General features: G+C 40.6%; 1 pseudogene; it reads right to left on the minus strand.

Moving 5' to 3' along the window:
- LOC102173313 lies at window positions 16,575–17,070 on the minus strand (annotated as a pseudogene).

Genomic DNA, 17,588 nt, shown 5'->3' on the forward strand with positions numbered 1-17,588 from the left:
ATGGATGCCATTATCTTTGTTTTTTTCATGTTGAGTTTTAAGCCAGGGTTTTCACTCTTCTCTTTCACCTTCATCAAAAAGCTCTTTAGTTCCTCTTCACTTTCTGCCATAAGGGTGGTGCTATCTGCATATCTGAGGTTACTGATATTTCTTCAGGGAATCTTAATTCCAGCTTGAACTTCATCCAGCCTGGCATTTTGCATGGTGTACTCTGCATAGAAGTTAAATAAGCACGGTGACAACATATAGCCTTGATGTATACCTTTCCCAATTTTGAACTAGTCCGTATTTCTGTGTCCAGTTCTACCTGTTGCTTCTTTTTTTTTTTTTTAATTTTTTTAAAATTTTTTTTTTTTTTCACCTGTTGCTTCTTGACCTGCATACAGGTTTCTCAGGAGGCAGGTAAGGTGGTCTGGTATTCTTATCTCTTTGAGGATTTTTCACAGTTTGTTGTGATCCACACACTCAAAGGTTATTCCTGACTGTCCAATAGAAACTATCCTTTTGATAAGCCTAAGGACACTTAGGTCCAAAACTCCTCTAACCTCTCAGATGCCATCTTGTTGCCAGCCAGAGGCCATGCCAAGTGTTCAAACTGACAAAGAGTCATCCTGCCTTTCCCTACCTCCCTGAAGAATAAGTATTTTCATTATCAAATGGTATACTTAACATCCGACTCTGAAGCACTTGCCATTAAAGGCCTTCACCAAAGTCAAGAGCTATGTCAAGGTTGAGGAAGTTAACCTGAACAAAAAGTCATCAAAGTGACCACCAATAATGATGGAAAGCATTTTTTAGTCGTCTTGAAAGCTTTCAGCATTCTGCTTCATGATCAAGAAAAATAAGAGGATGTTAATATTTCTTCTTAAAGACCAAATACCTAGCAGAACTACAACTGTTATGGAAGCCCTGCTTGAAACATGGCATGAGGCTACTATGATGTTAAAAAAAAAATAAGATGGCCCTTGTCCTATTGGATGTCACCATCTTGTACCTGGGAATAATTCAAATGCCCAAGGAACTATAATAGAAGACACAAAAAGTGTGGATGAAATAAGGCGACCAAGAGTTCAGAAGAGAAAATGCTAATGGTCAATGACTAGCTTTAGATTTTGTTTTCTCTTATAAATCCTGAAAGGTTTAATTTATTAAAAAAATTTCATTTTACTTTCAGCACAGTTTTATTTATTTATTTTTAAAATATAGCAGTGTGTACTTTTTTTAAAAAAAGAGGAACTTACTTTGGGCAACACTGGTTCTAGATAACAAGTTTTGGGGCACCATAGCTCCATTTTCTCGATTCCTTTTTTCCTTTTAAAATCGAACCTAGGGGCTTCCTGGGTGACTCAGTGGTAAAAAGATCCCACATGCCTCAGAGCAACTAAGCCCATGGTCTACAACTACTGAGCATGTGCTTCAGAGCCCAGAAGTCTCAGCTACTGAGCCTGCGTGCCACAAATGACAAGGCCCGCATGCCCTAGAGCCCAAACTCCGCAGTAAGAGAAGCCGTTGCAATGGGAAGCCTACACACTGCAACAAAGTGTAGCCCTGGCTTACCACAACTAGCGGAAAGCCCACGCAGAAGTGAAGACCCAGCACAGCCAAAAATAAATCAATCAATGAATAAAATCACCAACAAAAATTCGAACCTAGTCTTATTACATGTCTATTTTTCACCCCTTTGGTGTTTAATGTCTGTTCATGTCATTGGCAAAATAATAATCTTTCAAAACCCTATAGCTTCTGCCTGCGTCTCTTAGAATGTTTGCTCTAAGGGATGCCAGCTGCTATGTAAGAAATCTGACTACTTTGAAACTGTTATGCCGTGAGGAAGCCCATGCTAGTCATGTGGAGAGATTGGGTAGAAAAAGAAACTCTCTGCCACCATCTGAGACACTTCAAGTAAGAACTGCCCTAATGAGCTCATCAGTCCCAAACCTCTAGAAGATAATAAATTGTTGCTTTTAACCACTAAACCATTATCATCACCATCATTATCATCATCACCATCAGTATCATCACCATCTTGCAGAAGTCCTGCTATCCACTCCCTCTGATTCTGAACCTAAGAAGCTGAGCTAGACAAAGTATTAATAACAAAGTCAGACAAATGGCTCCATTACAAACTAATGATTGCCAGCATCAACAGACATTCCTAGTGTTCTCTGCTTAATTTCCTCTTTCACTATTATAATTATTTTTGCTGCCTGAACAAACCATTCCAAAATTTGGTGGCTTAAAACAACCATTTTATTATCTCTCTAGTTCTGTTGGCTGACTGGGCTCAGCTGGGAGGTTCTTGCTCAGAGTTTCTCACGCAGTTGTAGTCAGTTGGCAGCTGGGGCTGGAAGGCTGAAAGGCTGACTGGACCAGATATCCAAGGTAGCTTCTCTGCTTGCTGGTCTGGCACCTTAGCTGGAATGACTGAAACAGCTCAGGCACCTCTCTCCTTTCAAAGACTTCTTCAGATAGCTAGCTGGAGCTTCATCCTGGCATGGTGGTCTAAGTCGGCTGGCTTCCCTAAAAGAGACTACTTTTAATCTACCATGATAATCTACTTCAATGAAATATTTTTTTAAAGAGAAGGAAGGAAATAAGCTCTGACAAGATGTATGAGTTTAGGAGGGGTTTGATCAGAGAGCAGATTATCAGGACCCATTTACTATATATTAGTATCTTCTGCCCTCTCCTGTTTCCCAAAACATACATATGCAAAGAGAAATTATCTCCTCTCCTTATTCCTTGTATTGAAGCCTTCACTTCACTTTTCCTGTTGTCTGAAAATTATCAATTATAGATTTGAGTTTAAAACTATCCTTTTTAGAATATGTAAACTCTTCTGAAAATTTGTGGAACATTTTGCGTTAATTGATTTTCAGTGATGTATTGGCTATCTTTTCCTCAAAACTCAGTGTTGTTAAAGTTTTTTACATCACATTTTTTGTGGGTCAGTTATTTAGAAGCAGCTTAGTTAAGCGGTTCTGACTCCAGGTCTCAGAGAAGGCTACAGCAAAATGTTATCTGGGCTGTGTGTAGTCTTCTGAAGGCTCAGCTGGGGCTGAAAGATTCATTTCCAAGATGGCATGCTCGAATAGTTCTAGTTATAGGTGGGAACCTCAGATCTTCCCCAGAAGGACCTCTCCAGGAATTGCTTTACTGTTCTCATGACATGGTGGCTGCCTTCTCACAGAGTAAGCAGTTCCAGAGAGAGTAAGGCAGAGGTCACAGTGATTTTTGTGACCTAAGTGTTATAATTCGTCTTCTTTCATTTCCGTAATTCTATCGGTCGCAGAGGTTGGCCTTAATAGTGAGGGAGAGTGTGAATAACAAGAATATGAATAACAGGAGATGGGGTGTCATTGGGGTCATCTGAGAAACTGAGCTTGGTTAAGCCAAGGAAAAGATAATATTGGGAGAAAAGAAGAGACAAAGGAGATATGTACTATTGGAACCAGGAGCATTTTGAGGAAAAGTGAAGTAATAATTTGGGTACTGAAGCTGAGATTGGGGTAGAGAGCGTATAGTCCTGACACATCTTGTAAAGGTAAGAGGTAAAAGAGAAGTGAGAAGAATGACCTTTTTTTTAATCTTTCAAAGTTATTCCTGCACTAACAAAAGGAGACAAACTTAAAAGGTCATTTTCAATTTCTTGGCTGAGCTACAAGGGGAATATTTCTGCTGAATATTTAATTGGTTTTATGAGACAGAAAGATATTTTAAGCTTCTAACAAGAAATCGGGGTTGCTTAAATGATATCTTTATTCAGCAAGGACACAGTCTTCCAGGAAGTTTACTTTTGCCAATATAATTAGTAGTTACTTTACAGGACAATAATGTCCAGGTTTCATGCTGGGATAAAAGGAGGTGATTTTCCAGTTAGTGGTAATTGAAAATTGAAGCAAAAGGAACATTGCAATCAAAACAGGAAGGGAAAAAACATTGTATTGTGGCAAGAACCTTAGAGCTTTGTTCTTTCATAACATGTAGGGAAGCAAAGAGTTTCTAAGCTACTTTCATCACAGCCAAATTTCTTGGAAAAATGCCCTCTACGTGCTGTTTCTACTTTACCTCCCCAATACCTCCTGCCTGGCTTTTGCCCCCATTATTTCTTTAAACCTGCTTTCTTTGTGGTTAACAACAACCTCCTTGCTGCCTGATCTGATGAACATTTTTCTGTTTTTGAACTTACTGATTTCTAAGCAGCAATAACCCAGATAAGCACCCTACTATTTCTGGAAATACTCTCCTCCTGATTTCTAGGATGTCATTTTCTCCTTGTTTGCTCAGCAAACAACCATCTCCTTGTTTGCTATCGATATAAGTTGTTTTTCCATTATCCAGTCTCTAAATGTTGGAGTTCTTGATCATTTCTCTGGTCTTTCTGAGCTCTGTCTGCATAATCTTTACTAGTACCTTGGCTCTGACACCATCTAGATGCCAACAATGTTAACATTAATATTTCCAGCCATCATCTCTTCCTAGAATTCAAGATTCCTATATCCAACTGCCTTCTTGGTATTTCAACTAGGGAATTTCAGAGACATCACAGTGTGTCTCTTGTTGCCTTTGGTTCCTCACCTCCAACCTGCTGCCCCAGCCTAAGCCTTACCTGTCTTGTAAATGGCATCATCTCACATGTAGACGCTTCGGTAAGAAACTTCAGTACATCTTGATGCATTCTTCTTTCCACTCTCTAAATTCAGTTCAGCAGAAGTGCTGCTGATTTTATCAACCTGTCCTTTATCACCACCCAATCTCCTTGCCCTATCCAACCTATTCTCTACATAGACAATAGATGCATCTTAAAATAAAACTTTGTTCATGCTATGATCTATTTAACACCGCTCAATGGATTCCTACTACACCCAGAATTAAATGTAAACTTGCAGTGCCCTCCAAGCTGCTGTAGGACTTCAGTCTTACTCACCTTTCAAGCTTATTTCAGACTACTCTCTTTGGCTCATACACCAGCCTGTCCTGATTCAGGGCCTTTGAATATGGTGTTTATTCTTCCTAGAGGGTCTTCCCATACTTCTCTTATTCTGGCTCTTTCTCTTCCTTTAGGTGTTGGCTGAAAATTGTCTACTCAGAGAGACTTCCCTGACTATCTTACTGGATGTATGCCTCTTTGTTCCCTTTTTAGTAGCTTTTTCCTGTCCATCATCACAGTTATTCCCATAGTTATAATGTCAGCCCAATTTTTCCACAAAGGAGGGCATTGGGAGTCTTTAATGCAACTTATTAGATCTGAAACAAATCAGAGGCTACATAAACAATGAACTATTTCTCTCCTAACTAGGGCTTCTGCTGGATGTGACCAATCCCGCAAGAGCACCCATATCTGAAAATGGATCAGGTTACTCAGCATCTAAAACCAAAATTAAGGACACTCTTGGGACCCCTTCAGTGGAAAGCATTTAGCTACACAGTTTCTGTTTTTCTGTGGTCATGGCCCTCTGTGACACAGATGCAGTCAACCTAAAGTGCAGGGGCTGGAAGGAATTTCTCACGACATATCATTTCCTGTTTCTCATTGCAGTTTATTATTGTTCTTTTTTTCCCTCCTCTAAGGCCAACATCCCATGAGATGGACATTGTCTCGATGGAGCAGGAAAAGAAGGTTTGAACTCAAATTCTTCTGTATGAGGACATGAATGAAACTCCAGATTAGATCTTGGCACTTAAAGAAATTCTTACATTCATAGAAAATATCAACAGTAGGAAACTGTAGCCTTTAAAGTAAAGCTTCTCACTTTTATATCTATGGCAAACTTTGTGTCACATACACTGAGATGAAAATTGGTCTCCTAATAATTGCGCAATTGAAGTCGTCATTTACTTGGCTAAAACTTACTCAGGAATTTGCACTTTGTTCTAATACCTTAAACAGCTTCTCTTTTATTTTGTAATATATCACAGATTACCAGCAAGTTTAAGTGGAATTTAATCCACTGAAACTCCTACTTTCCAACATTCATAAAAGCCATAAATCACCTTTGTTAAGTTACAGATCCTGAAATTCTAGCTCACAAAGGGGCCTGTATTTTGTTCAGTGAATTCAAATCATCCTCCAAGGAACCAAAAATGTTTCAAGTCTTCAAAAATAAATCATAAAACAGTGTAATAGATAAAATTCCCGGGGAAGAAATCCACTTTGCAGGGAGTAGGCCTGTGTTGGAAAATCTTCTTCACACAACTAAAATGATCTTTGCATATAAAGAATGAGTCACCAGATACCACAAGGGTCAAAGATCCCAGGCTCATCTGTTCCTGAGGAAACTGTGAGGAGGAAATGTGCCCAGATGTTCATATTTGTTTTTATGAGGAATAAAGCTTATTTCAGAGCTAAAATACCTTTTGTATTTTCTCCTGATGTTTAAAATAGTCTCTAATCAAGACTCAATTAAAATTTTTAAATGATATCTAGAGAAGTATTTTTGTTTGGTTTCTTAAACTGTAAGGATCAGACGATTGGGCTAAGAGATTGTCCTGAAACATACCAGAATGTTGTATCTGTCAAGACAATTTCCTTGGCTGCTTCTAAAAGGAGTTTATACTGAGCCCTGCATTGAGTTGCCCAGCTTAACTTCTAAGTAGAAATTTACACCAGTTCCATCTCTAATTCACAGTGTCTGCTAAACTTCTGGAAGAAATTCTGAGATGCCACTAACTATAAGACATTGCTCTCCTTTTATTGTTTAACAAATGCAAAAAAAAAAAAAACAAATGCAGGCAGGATGCATGTCTGCTCTCGATGAGTCAGCCCTGAGCTTGGTGCCTTCTCCTTTAATTGGGTCCTGTGATCATGACCTCCTTCAAACACCTCCACTTTCAAGAAGTAAAGCCCAAGACACAACTGAAATATTTCAGAGTTGGAAGGGACCTAAGAGATTACTTCCTCAATGTTCTCATTTTTTAGAAAAATTATTCATCAGTCTTTTACTTTGGAGTTGATAACACAGAGTAGAACTTTTTAAAATTCTCAATAAATGACACTTAAAAAGTGATCATCAGATAACATTTTAGAGGGGAAATCTGAAGGAAAGGAATTAGTTTTCTTACTCTGAAGTATACCTGGCAATCACAACCCAGGAAGAAACCCTATGATGATCATTTTGTACCCCAGCGTTTTAACTGGCACTGCTAGCAATTGTTCTTAGTGGTACAAATACTTAGTAAAACTCAACTCTTTCTGGGGTGACATGTTATTCCTTCTTACCGTGACAAGGTGACACTGTCAAAACTCTCCGTTTTTTCTCCCCTCTTAGCTGATTAGCTGTACTGAAAATGTATGTTGGTTTGACCCTCCTCCCTTTTCTGTGTTCTTTCTTCAGCTCAGTAACCCCTTCCAAAGCCTGTTCTTGAATAAATCCACTTTATCATAAATACCTGACTGTGGTTTCTGACAACAATCAGGGGCATGTGTATTTTAGCAGCAAGAAACAATTTAGGCAAAAATAATTAATCTCTAACTGTGGAATTTGCAAAACTCTCATTTTAAAGAGAAATCTGAGGCTCTAAGAGGCCAAGGAGATATGGCTGAAGGCACCGTGCTGGCTGATGGTGAGCTGAAGTTGGAGCTCTTGGCTTCCTGTGCTACATCACTCCCCTCTCTTTCTGTCTACAAGTCCTGTCATGCAGAATCTACCAAAAAATATACTTGGATTTCATGAAACTGGAGTACTTACATAGAGAACCCTTCCAGAGAATGATGTCAGGCCCAGATGTACTAAATTTCTCTCTTTGAGAAATACACAGTTCCCACTACTTCTATGATCAACCACTAACATGATTTTGCATTTCTGCTACAGGAAATATTGAAAAATATTTTCAATTATGTAAAGCAGTTTTTGTAATGGACTTTTGATAACCCTCTGCTTTAAAAAAAAAAAAAAGCTTAACTGACTCCACTTATAACTCAAGTTCTGTGTTTTGGACCCTTAAGGGCAGCCATGTTTGTTTTAGGACCCTCAAGAGGTTCCTGACCTTCAGATTATGGAGCCCAGCAGCCTGCTAGGCCTGAGGGGTCTGCCTCTCTTTTCTCTGCCTTTGACCACCACATAATCTGGCAGCCTCTCCCCAGCTTCCTCTGCCCCAATATCACTACAACTCTCAAGGTTTGTAGAGGTATCAGATTTCGTTACATTGTTGAAGAAAACTTAGACCGCTTAAGAAGGAAGCCATTTAAAGTGAGTCATGTCAATGTATGACAAAACCAATACAATATTGTAAAGTAATTAGCCTCCAAAAAATAAATAAAGTGAAAAAAAAAAATAAAGTGAGCCTATGTAAGAATTTTCCTCTAGCTCAAAGGAAAACTTTCCAAAAAATTTAATTCTTCACTGGGCTTTCTTGTTGACACACCCTAGTTCATAAACCTACCCCACCAAGTCATCTTCCACTCTTTGTAAAAGATGCTTGTTCGCTGCCATGCATAGCTCTTCTGTCAGTTCAAAACCCCAGGCCCTGCCCCAGGGACTTAGTTTTGATCATTGTCAGTGTTCTTCCCTGAGTGGTACATGGTCCGGAGGCTTATTTATTTTCCCTGGGTCAATACATTGGGGGTGTAAGTGTCAGCTTACGGTTTTGGTATCCCAGGTACCTTTGAAGAGTTCAGAATGGACTTGGACCCTCAAGTCCTAACCTTGAATTCCAATCTCCCTACCAGTGCAGCTGCAGAGAAAAATCTCTATTTCCTGTATTCCCATAAGGGAACTGAAGGCTCATACACACAGAAACATAAATACACAATCTCCCAATGACAGATGTTAATTGTTCCTATAGCCTAAACCCAAAAGGGGGAAATAAATAATTTTCCCAATATGCTCTGTAATTCTCTCTCTGATGAACGTAAAATTCCACATCTCTGTATAAAGTAGTATTAATTCCTATCCTTAATCTTCCTTCCCCTTGCAAATTGTTTTCTCAGGACTATTTGGAATATGGAAAAACTGTTGCATTTCTCAACAACTGCTCTCACTTAGATAGCTAAAGCTCTGATTGAATATGTATGTGTGTATATGTGTGTAGTTATTACTTTAGAATATTTGTGCTACGTACATTTTATTTCCTGCTTTTTTAAAAAAAGCCTTGTGACCCGATGCTGCTTTCAAAGTATCCATTATTCAGAGAAAATATTCATAGTCATCAGACTCTAGCATTCACTATTGTGAATGTACTGGAGAGGTTTCACAAGATGTACCAGAGATGATAGTAGTGTGTACATCATAGAATTATCAGGAAGTTTTAATGAATTCATTATTGCACAAACATGCATATATATCCTGAAAATATAGTGCTAAGCATGGTACCTGGCACATAGCAAGTACCCTATACTTTTTATTATTATTACTTCCCTGGTGGCTCAGACAATGAAGAATCTGCCTGCAATGTGGGAGACCCAGGTTCTATCCTTGGATAGGGAAGATCCCTTGGAGAAGGGAATGGCAACCCACTCCAATATTCTTGCCTGGAGAATTCCAAGGACAGAGAAGACTCTCATGCTACAGTCCATGGGGTCACAGAGTCGAACACGAATGAGTGAATGACACTTCCACTTTCATGTGTATACATATCTATGGTTTCCACATGAGACTTCAGTTTTTTAAAATACCGCTGCTTACAAATTGAAAATCTCAGTTCTGGAGTGAGCATCAAACTACAGGTTGAAAACAGTAGCAGATATTCCAATAAAAACCTTTGTTCCTCTGAGGAACACATGCTTAAGGAAAATGTAGTCTTCCATCATGTAAATCAGCCAAGGATTTTCAAAGCCATGTGAATCACTGACATCTGTGGTGTACTTCTGATACACTGGATACATTGATAATGTATTCTCCAAAACATCCTTATTAGAAAGACTGTAGCATCATCAATGCCATTTTACAGTTGGGAAACAAAGTTACCTTAGACAACAGTGCGGATTAATGGTTCACGGGTTGAGAAATCCAGAGGCAGGCTGGCTTCAGATGCAACTGGCGCAGGTGTAATTTGAACCAGTGACTCGATGAGTGATTATTTCTCTTCTCCTCTTTCCTGGGTTGGCTATAATCTCAGCAAACTTCTCATCATTTTAAGAATAAACCAAAGTCCACATGCTTCCTTGTTCATATTCAGTGACAGAGAACATCTCTTCTGGTAGATCTGGGAAATTAGGAAATCTGCATTTTTAGATGTCATTAGACTTCTTCTCATTACTTCATCGCCCTAATTCAGAAATCATGTGGCCTGGGGATAGAGGAGCTGATGAGCTTTTCCAGATGCTTTACACCTGAGGCTTAGTAGGGACTAAGTCGCCCCAAAATTGAACTGTAAAAATAGGGGAGGAAATTTCCCAGAAGTTCAGAGTTATTGCCGGTCTTTATGCTGGGAAGCAGATTCTTAGATGGAGGCTGAAGTGCGTGTTCCTAGGGAGTGCCCTAGTGAGCAGCACCCTTGCAAATTGAGTGAAAAAAGCAGGGTTGGGCAGAGGGAGAAGCCGGGCTTCAGAGAAGTCTCAACAAGTGCTGTGGCTGACTCTGCAGGGAGCTCTAGAGCCGGGTGATTCTTCACAGGGATCTGGAGCTGGGGCTAGGCGGGTGGGAATGAGGTGCTCAGTATTTCATACCAGTCATCCTCCACCCCACCCCCACACCCCATAAACCGCATCTTGTTTGTGAGATGCCCAGGAAGGAAGGAAGCATGCCCCTGAGGGAGCTGGCTCTTTTTAGGAGAAGGTGATTTCAGGAGAGGGCCCCAGCTGTTAGCTGACAACCCTTCTAGCAGCTAGGAGTCCTTTTGGCTTGAAGAAGAAACTGGGAAGTACCTCCCAGAAATTCTGAAGCAGTTGTGGGAAAGGAAACAAGTCACCCAGCTTCTAGCAGCAAAGCCCAGGTCTGCACATAGCCTTTTAGACAGCACTGCCCCAGCTCCCAGCTATTTGCTTAGTTTGGTGTATGTTGATTTCCACACATTGACTGCTGTGGAGCATTTCTGGAAAGAATCCTGGATACACAGTGTCTAAGAGTCAGCTGCCTGTCCATGCGTGTCATGTGAGTAACTATGGGGGCTGAATATGAGGAGGAAAGCAGTGTTGCTACATCTCATTAGGTGGTTAGGAAGACAGAATGTCTGTCCAGACTTACCAGAGAACTGTCTGGTTTAAACAAATGAGGGGTGTGACGATCTTGGGAAGGTAACTACAGTGTCACTACAGTGATGAGTATTCTGCTGAACCAGCACAGTCAGGAAAGAGAAATAATGCAAATCGGTGACGGCCTTGGTGATCTTACAAAGTGAGATGATCCCTTCTACACTGTGATGCAAAGTTTACTGTGCGCACATGTAAAATTTTTAATTACAGCCTTCTTCTGGCAATTATGCTAAATTATTTTATTTCTGACAAAATAATCAAAATCCTACAAATATTAATTTCATGAATTTAGCCATTTTATCTCAGATATTATGAGTGTTCACTGACAGTGAAATTAAAAACACACCTGTTAAAAGAAAATACTTTGGCAATTTTGGAAGACCCAAAGTGAGGATGAAACCCTGACCCCACTTTAGAACACCAGTCCATGGAAACTGCATCCCATAAACTACTTAATCATGTCTGGTTCCCATGGCAACAGCCACTGAAGCAGCTTCATTGAATAAGACTGAATGTGATCAACTGCCAACATGGAAATAAAAATCCTCCCCTATTCTCTCTGTTTTTCAGCATTTTTCTCTCCAGCATGTTCTGCGGTACAAAGCAGGGCTTGGTACACTGCCTGTATCTTCCCCCTCCTACAATCACCATATTTCATTGGCAAAGTCCCCTCTACACTGTTTTCAACACAGAACACCGAAGTGGGGGAGGGGAGCATTTCATTCCTTCAAAAACACTAGGAAAGTAAATAGAAATAGCTCAGATAGTCCCTCACCCATGTGTGTCCCTTTGCTAAGGGCTCAGTTTTTCTTTCAGTCAGTAATGTCTTTTTGTGTTGGAATCAAGTAAGAGCATATTTGTGTTCAGGAGCAAGACAGATTTCCTAAGTAAGAGAGAAGCTATTTTTAGAGGATTTTGGGAGGGTGGGGGAAGATCTTGGAATCCATCTAAACTTAGATTCAGCTTTTGGAACAGTACGTCTCATGGGGTGCACTGCAGAAACATTTCATCTGGCTTATTATAAACTTCCTGACATGTAAACGTCCTCAAAGACTGTACGGGTAGAGCCTGGAGCTGCCAATTGGAACATCACACATTTTCTCTCTTCTTTTCTTTTAAAGCACATTGTCAGTTTTCTAGTTCTTCAAGAACCCTTCAGTGAGGTCAGGTTGTGCTGAAAATAACATACTGGAGATATATCTGGGCTGAAGGTCAGTAAATTTGGATGAGTTAGCTTTTTTGTGTGTGTGGGGGAAATGGAGGAGCTGAATCACTCACTGCACATCAGAACTTTCTGAAAATCCGCCCCCCCCCTTTTTTAAGTTCTATTTATTTATGGCTGTGCTGGGTCCAGTGGTCATGTATGGATGTGAGAGTTGGACTGTGAAGAAAGCTGAGCACCGAAGAATTGATGCTTTTGAACTGTGGTGTTGGAGAAGACTCTTGCGAGTCCCTTGGACTGTAAGGAAATCCAACCAGTTCATCCTAAAGGAGATCAGTCCCGGGTGTTCTTGGGAAGGACTGATGCTAAGGCTGAAACTCCAATACTCTGACCACCTCATGTGAAGAGTTGACTCATTGGAAAAGACCCTGATGCTGGGAAGGATTGGGGGCAAGAGGAGAAGGGGACGACAGAGGATGAGATGGCTGAATGGCATCACCCACTCGATGCACATGAGTTTGAGTGAACTCCGGGAGTTGGTGATGGACAGGGAGGCCTGGTGTGCTGCGATTCGTGGGGTCGCAAAGAGTCGGACATGAATGAGCGACTGAACTGAACTAAACTGGACTGTGCTGGGTCTTGGTTGCTGCGCACAGGCTTTCTCTGGTTGTGGCGAGCAGAGCCTACTCTCTAGTTGCAGTACGTGGGCTTCTCACTGCAGCGGCTTCTCTTGTTGTGGAGCATGGGTTCTAGGGTGAATGGGCTTCAGCAGTTGCAGTGTGCAGGCTCAGTAGTTACGGTTAGTGGGCTCTAGAGCACAGGCTCCATAGTTGTGGTGCATGGGCTTTTTTGCTCCATGCACATGGAATCTTCCTGGACCAGGAATTGAACCCATGTTCCCTGCACTGGACTCCTTACCACTGGAGCACCGGGGAAGGTTGGTAGATTATTTTTGAGGGACAATGTCAGTAGTAGTGTTTGGTTTAGGGGTTAGCCCTATAGATGTGAATGTGAACTGGAAATTTTCATCCAAGGTGGGTGGCCTGGGGGTGGGGGTTGGTGGGCTGGGGCAGATAATACTTGGCAGTTCAACCAATGTGATTGGATAGGTAGTGGATAAATATTATATATGTAATAATTCAGTGGAATAATTTAACCATTATTTGGCAAAGTGTGAACTTTGGATCTTGATTCATGCAAATAAACTATTATAATTATTTATGAGATGATTAGGGCAATTTGAGCACTGGTGGAATATTACATGGCATTCCATTACCAAATGCAGATAAGTGACAGGTGTTTGAGGGTTCATGATTGTGTTCTCACTGAGGTTTTCTGAGGGAGTGTCCTCTAAACTCAGACCTCAAGGTTGAAAGGAGCTGGCAGGCACAGACTGAGGCAAGAGGATGAGATGTGAGGTGTTGGGTGGATAAGTCTTCCAGGAAGAGGAAAGTACCCAGGCACAGGCCTGAAGGTGAAAGAAAGTCCTTGGGACTGAAAGCAGCTCAATGTGATTGCCTCAGAGTTTGGCAACAGAAGAGGCTGGGAGGTAGAACTGAGGGGTCAGAAGGCAGTGATAAGAGTCTGGACATTTTCATTAGAGAATGGAAGCCATCGAGCAAGGGAATTCCTGACTAAATTCAGAGTTTAGAAAATCTGTACGCAGGCTTGAATGTCCCAAGAGAATCCCAGGTTTAGAAGGCCTTTTCTGAGTGCTCCAGCCCTCATCTTTCTGAGCTATGGAATCTGTGTTCCTTATTTTTTGCTGTTGCTTCATGCTTCATGCTTCACCACAGGTTTCTGTGGTGACTAAATTGAAAGTTCCATGCTGACATGAGGGAGGGGTTGCTTACTTTTTGCTATGGACGGAATTGCGTCCCCTGCAAGTTTCTCTCTTGAAGCCTGAACTCCTGATGTGATTGCGTTTGAAGATGGGGCTTTTGGAGGTAACTAAGGTTAAGTGAGGTCATAAGGATGGAGTCCTTGCCTAATAGAATTAATGACCTTCTAAGAAGTGGAAGAGAGAGAGGTCAAGCTTTCTCCACATGCTAACACTGATGGAAACCCATGTAGGAATAGCAAAATGGCAGCCAGAAGAGGCTCCTCACTAAAACTAGATCATTCTGGTACCCTGATCTCAAGCTTCTAGCCTCTACAGCTATGACAAGATAAACTGCTGTGGTTTAAGCCACACAGCTTAGGCTGTTTTGTTATGGCAGCCCAAGTGGACTAAGACATTCTTCCAGGCCCTGCTCCATCCAGTAATCCTGGGCTGGGACAACCCTTTGAGAGATTTCAAAATCTCTCAAGCCTCTGATCTTGATCAGTCATTAAAGATCATCAATCTTATACTCTTATCATAATCACAGTTTCATATCTTTATATCCAAGTACTTTTCACACCATTATGAGGCCAAGAGAACATGTAAAGAGATGGTTTTACTGCAGCAATAAATATGTATAATAATCTGATGTTAACATAATCACCCATCTCTTCAGTTTACTCTACGAAGACACATCTTAGGTCTGTTTGGTTTTCCTTACTTGAAAATTCTCAATCATTACATCAATATGCAATTGCTAACTCCCAAGGTTGGGTGAGCTGCATGTGGTATTTTGGGCATGTGTTTATAAGAAGATAGCCTTTGTTTTATGTTGATAGAGCAATGTTATCTTCTTCTGGCTGCCTTTCATAGACAAGGCAACTGTTCAAAACAAATTGCTTGGCAAATGCAAACTGTTTTGAACAAATTTTGCTAATTTGGACATGATGCTAAAGTTGACTTTTAATTTCCTACACGACAGACTATTGAAGTATGTTTCTTTGCAAAGTCTCTAAGTCCAAGTAAGTGAGTCTTTCAAGAAAGCAAGAAGTACCAGTTTTTCTGGCAAGATCTCAGGGGAACTAGGAGCCCTGTTGCTGCCAAAGTGTTGTCTCGCCACTTCTGTCTATGCCAGAACCACCTTTAGTTGTCCTTTTCTCTGGATATTATATTTTCTCTAACTTCCTTCTAATAATATGATTTTGTGCTCATATTTGTGAATCTGCATGAATTTGTTTCATGAGAATCAAACTCAAGAAGTATCAACTTACTTTATTTTCTTAATTATTATTATTGGCAGCACTGCATAGCATGTGGGATCTTAGTTCCCTGACCAGGGATTAAACCTGTGCCCCCTGCGTTGGAAGGCAGAGTCTTAACCTCTGGATCACCAGGCAAGTACTTCAACTTACATTAAATTCTTAAATGAAACTAAATCTGGCTTAACCTCCATTGGCTTTAGTGGTGAAGAAATCCAATCCCAGACTTTGGGTGAAAGAAATATAGTTGCCCTTTCTTCCTCCTTCATCTCCTCTCCTCATTTGGGTGAAAGTTCTTTGCCAAAGCCCCTGAGTAGCAGCCAGGGTCCCAAACTCTTTGCGTACTTGTAGCCAATCTATTCAGAGGCCCTATCTCTGCAGATTTGAAAACAGTTCCTACCAGATTTCAGGAGAACTAATATCCTCCATCCCAAGCCCACCTCTTGTCCTCATGCAATATACTTCTATCTGCAACAAAGAGTTTAACAGGCAATGGCACCCCACTCCAGTACTCTTGCCTGGAAAAATCCCCTGGGCAGAGGAGCCTGGTAGGCTGCAGTCCATGGGGTCGCGAAGAGTCGGACACGACTGAGTGACTTCATTTTCACTTTTCACTTTCATGCATTGGAGGAGGCAATGGCAACCCACACCAGTGTTCTTGCCTGGAGAATCCCAGGGACGGGGGAGCCTGGCGGGCTGCTATCTATGGGGTCACACAGAGTCAGACATGACTGAAGCGACTTAGCAGCAGCAGCATAATCAAGGTATGGAACATTTCTATCACCCCAAAATGTTCTGACATGTTCCCTTCCCTGACTCTAAGCCTCAATCAACTACTGATTGATTTTCTGTCTAGGATACACCATTCTATCCGTTCACTTGTTGATCCACATTTAGGTTGTTTCCAATTTTTAGTGCTTGTGAATAATGTCTATAACATTTTCATAGAGGTTTTTATGGGAATGCATGTCTTTGATTAGATGTTTAGGAGTGAAATTAGGGATTGTGGATTATAGTATAGGTATGTGTCTCACTATAGTAAGTTTTTGTTTAACTGTTAAAAAACTGCTATTCTCTAAAGTGGCTGTACCATTTATTTTCTGAATAGCAAATAGTTTATTAGTAAATACATGGTTCCAGTGACAATAATAAACTCACCTGAACAGAAGACAATAATCAAATCAAAAGAACAAATGCTTGCTAATCATCAGAAAATCTGTGACCATTAGGGCTGTCACATAGAAATCCAAAATCACTCAGAGGCCAAATCTAAAGAAGATGCATCCATTTATTAGTTCATATGGAACAAGTCCATAATACCTGAAATCTGTAACTGTAGATTATCACCTTTTAACCAAACATGACCTGTTGGCACAAGACAATGTCTTTTAAAGAAATCTGCTGGGCTACTGGTGAGAATTTTGTCTTCTTCAAGACCAATTACTCGTTTACAAATATGTGATTTTGGATCACTTGGGCTTTTTGTAATCACAATGTCATCTCTTTGGATACCATAAAAATGTCGATTAAGACTTTCTGCAAAGACAGTATCTGAATTTTGAATTGTAGGCTTCATTGATGGTTCAAAACACATGACAACACTACCAACATATTCAAAAGCACCATGGGCTATACAGCTATACTAAATAGTATAGCTAACAAGCCAAAATGTTTTTCCCAGAGCACCACAAAGCATAGTTCTATGTAGACTCTGCCACCATTGACCATAGGTCTTTTCAACAAAGCATTCAGGTTTTAGTGTAGTTGCAGGGCTTCCAAGAAAAAACATCTAAAGCATGCTTCAAAGCATATACAGGTGATCCATGATTTCAGGATTCCTGGACCTGCAGAAGTCTGCCTGGCTGTACCATTTTGTGATCCTACCAGCATGATGTGAAAGTTTTAGCTGGTTCATATCCTTGCCAACAATTAACATTGTTAACCTTTGTATTCTTAGTCATTCTAGTAAGTGTGTATTATGTAAAATTTAAATACATCTCTATTCTAAATATACATGGAAATAACTCCATATAACAATACTAATGCCTCTGAGAGGAATATCACTTAGTTTAAGATGATATTGAGGCAGGAGGTAGCCATCCCCACCCCCCTACCCCGCCCCCCAAAATGTAGATACTCCAAGATGAGACTAGCAGGACAATCAAGGCAGGAAGCTAAGTTCTGCCAAGAAAGGAGATGCTGCTGCTGCTGCTG

The sequence above is a fragment of the Capra hircus genome, chromosome 13, assembly GCF_001704415.2.
Source record: "Capra hircus breed San Clemente chromosome 13, ASM170441v1, whole genome shotgun sequence".
Lineage (NCBI taxonomy): Eukaryota > Metazoa > Chordata > Mammalia > Artiodactyla > Bovidae > Capra > Capra hircus.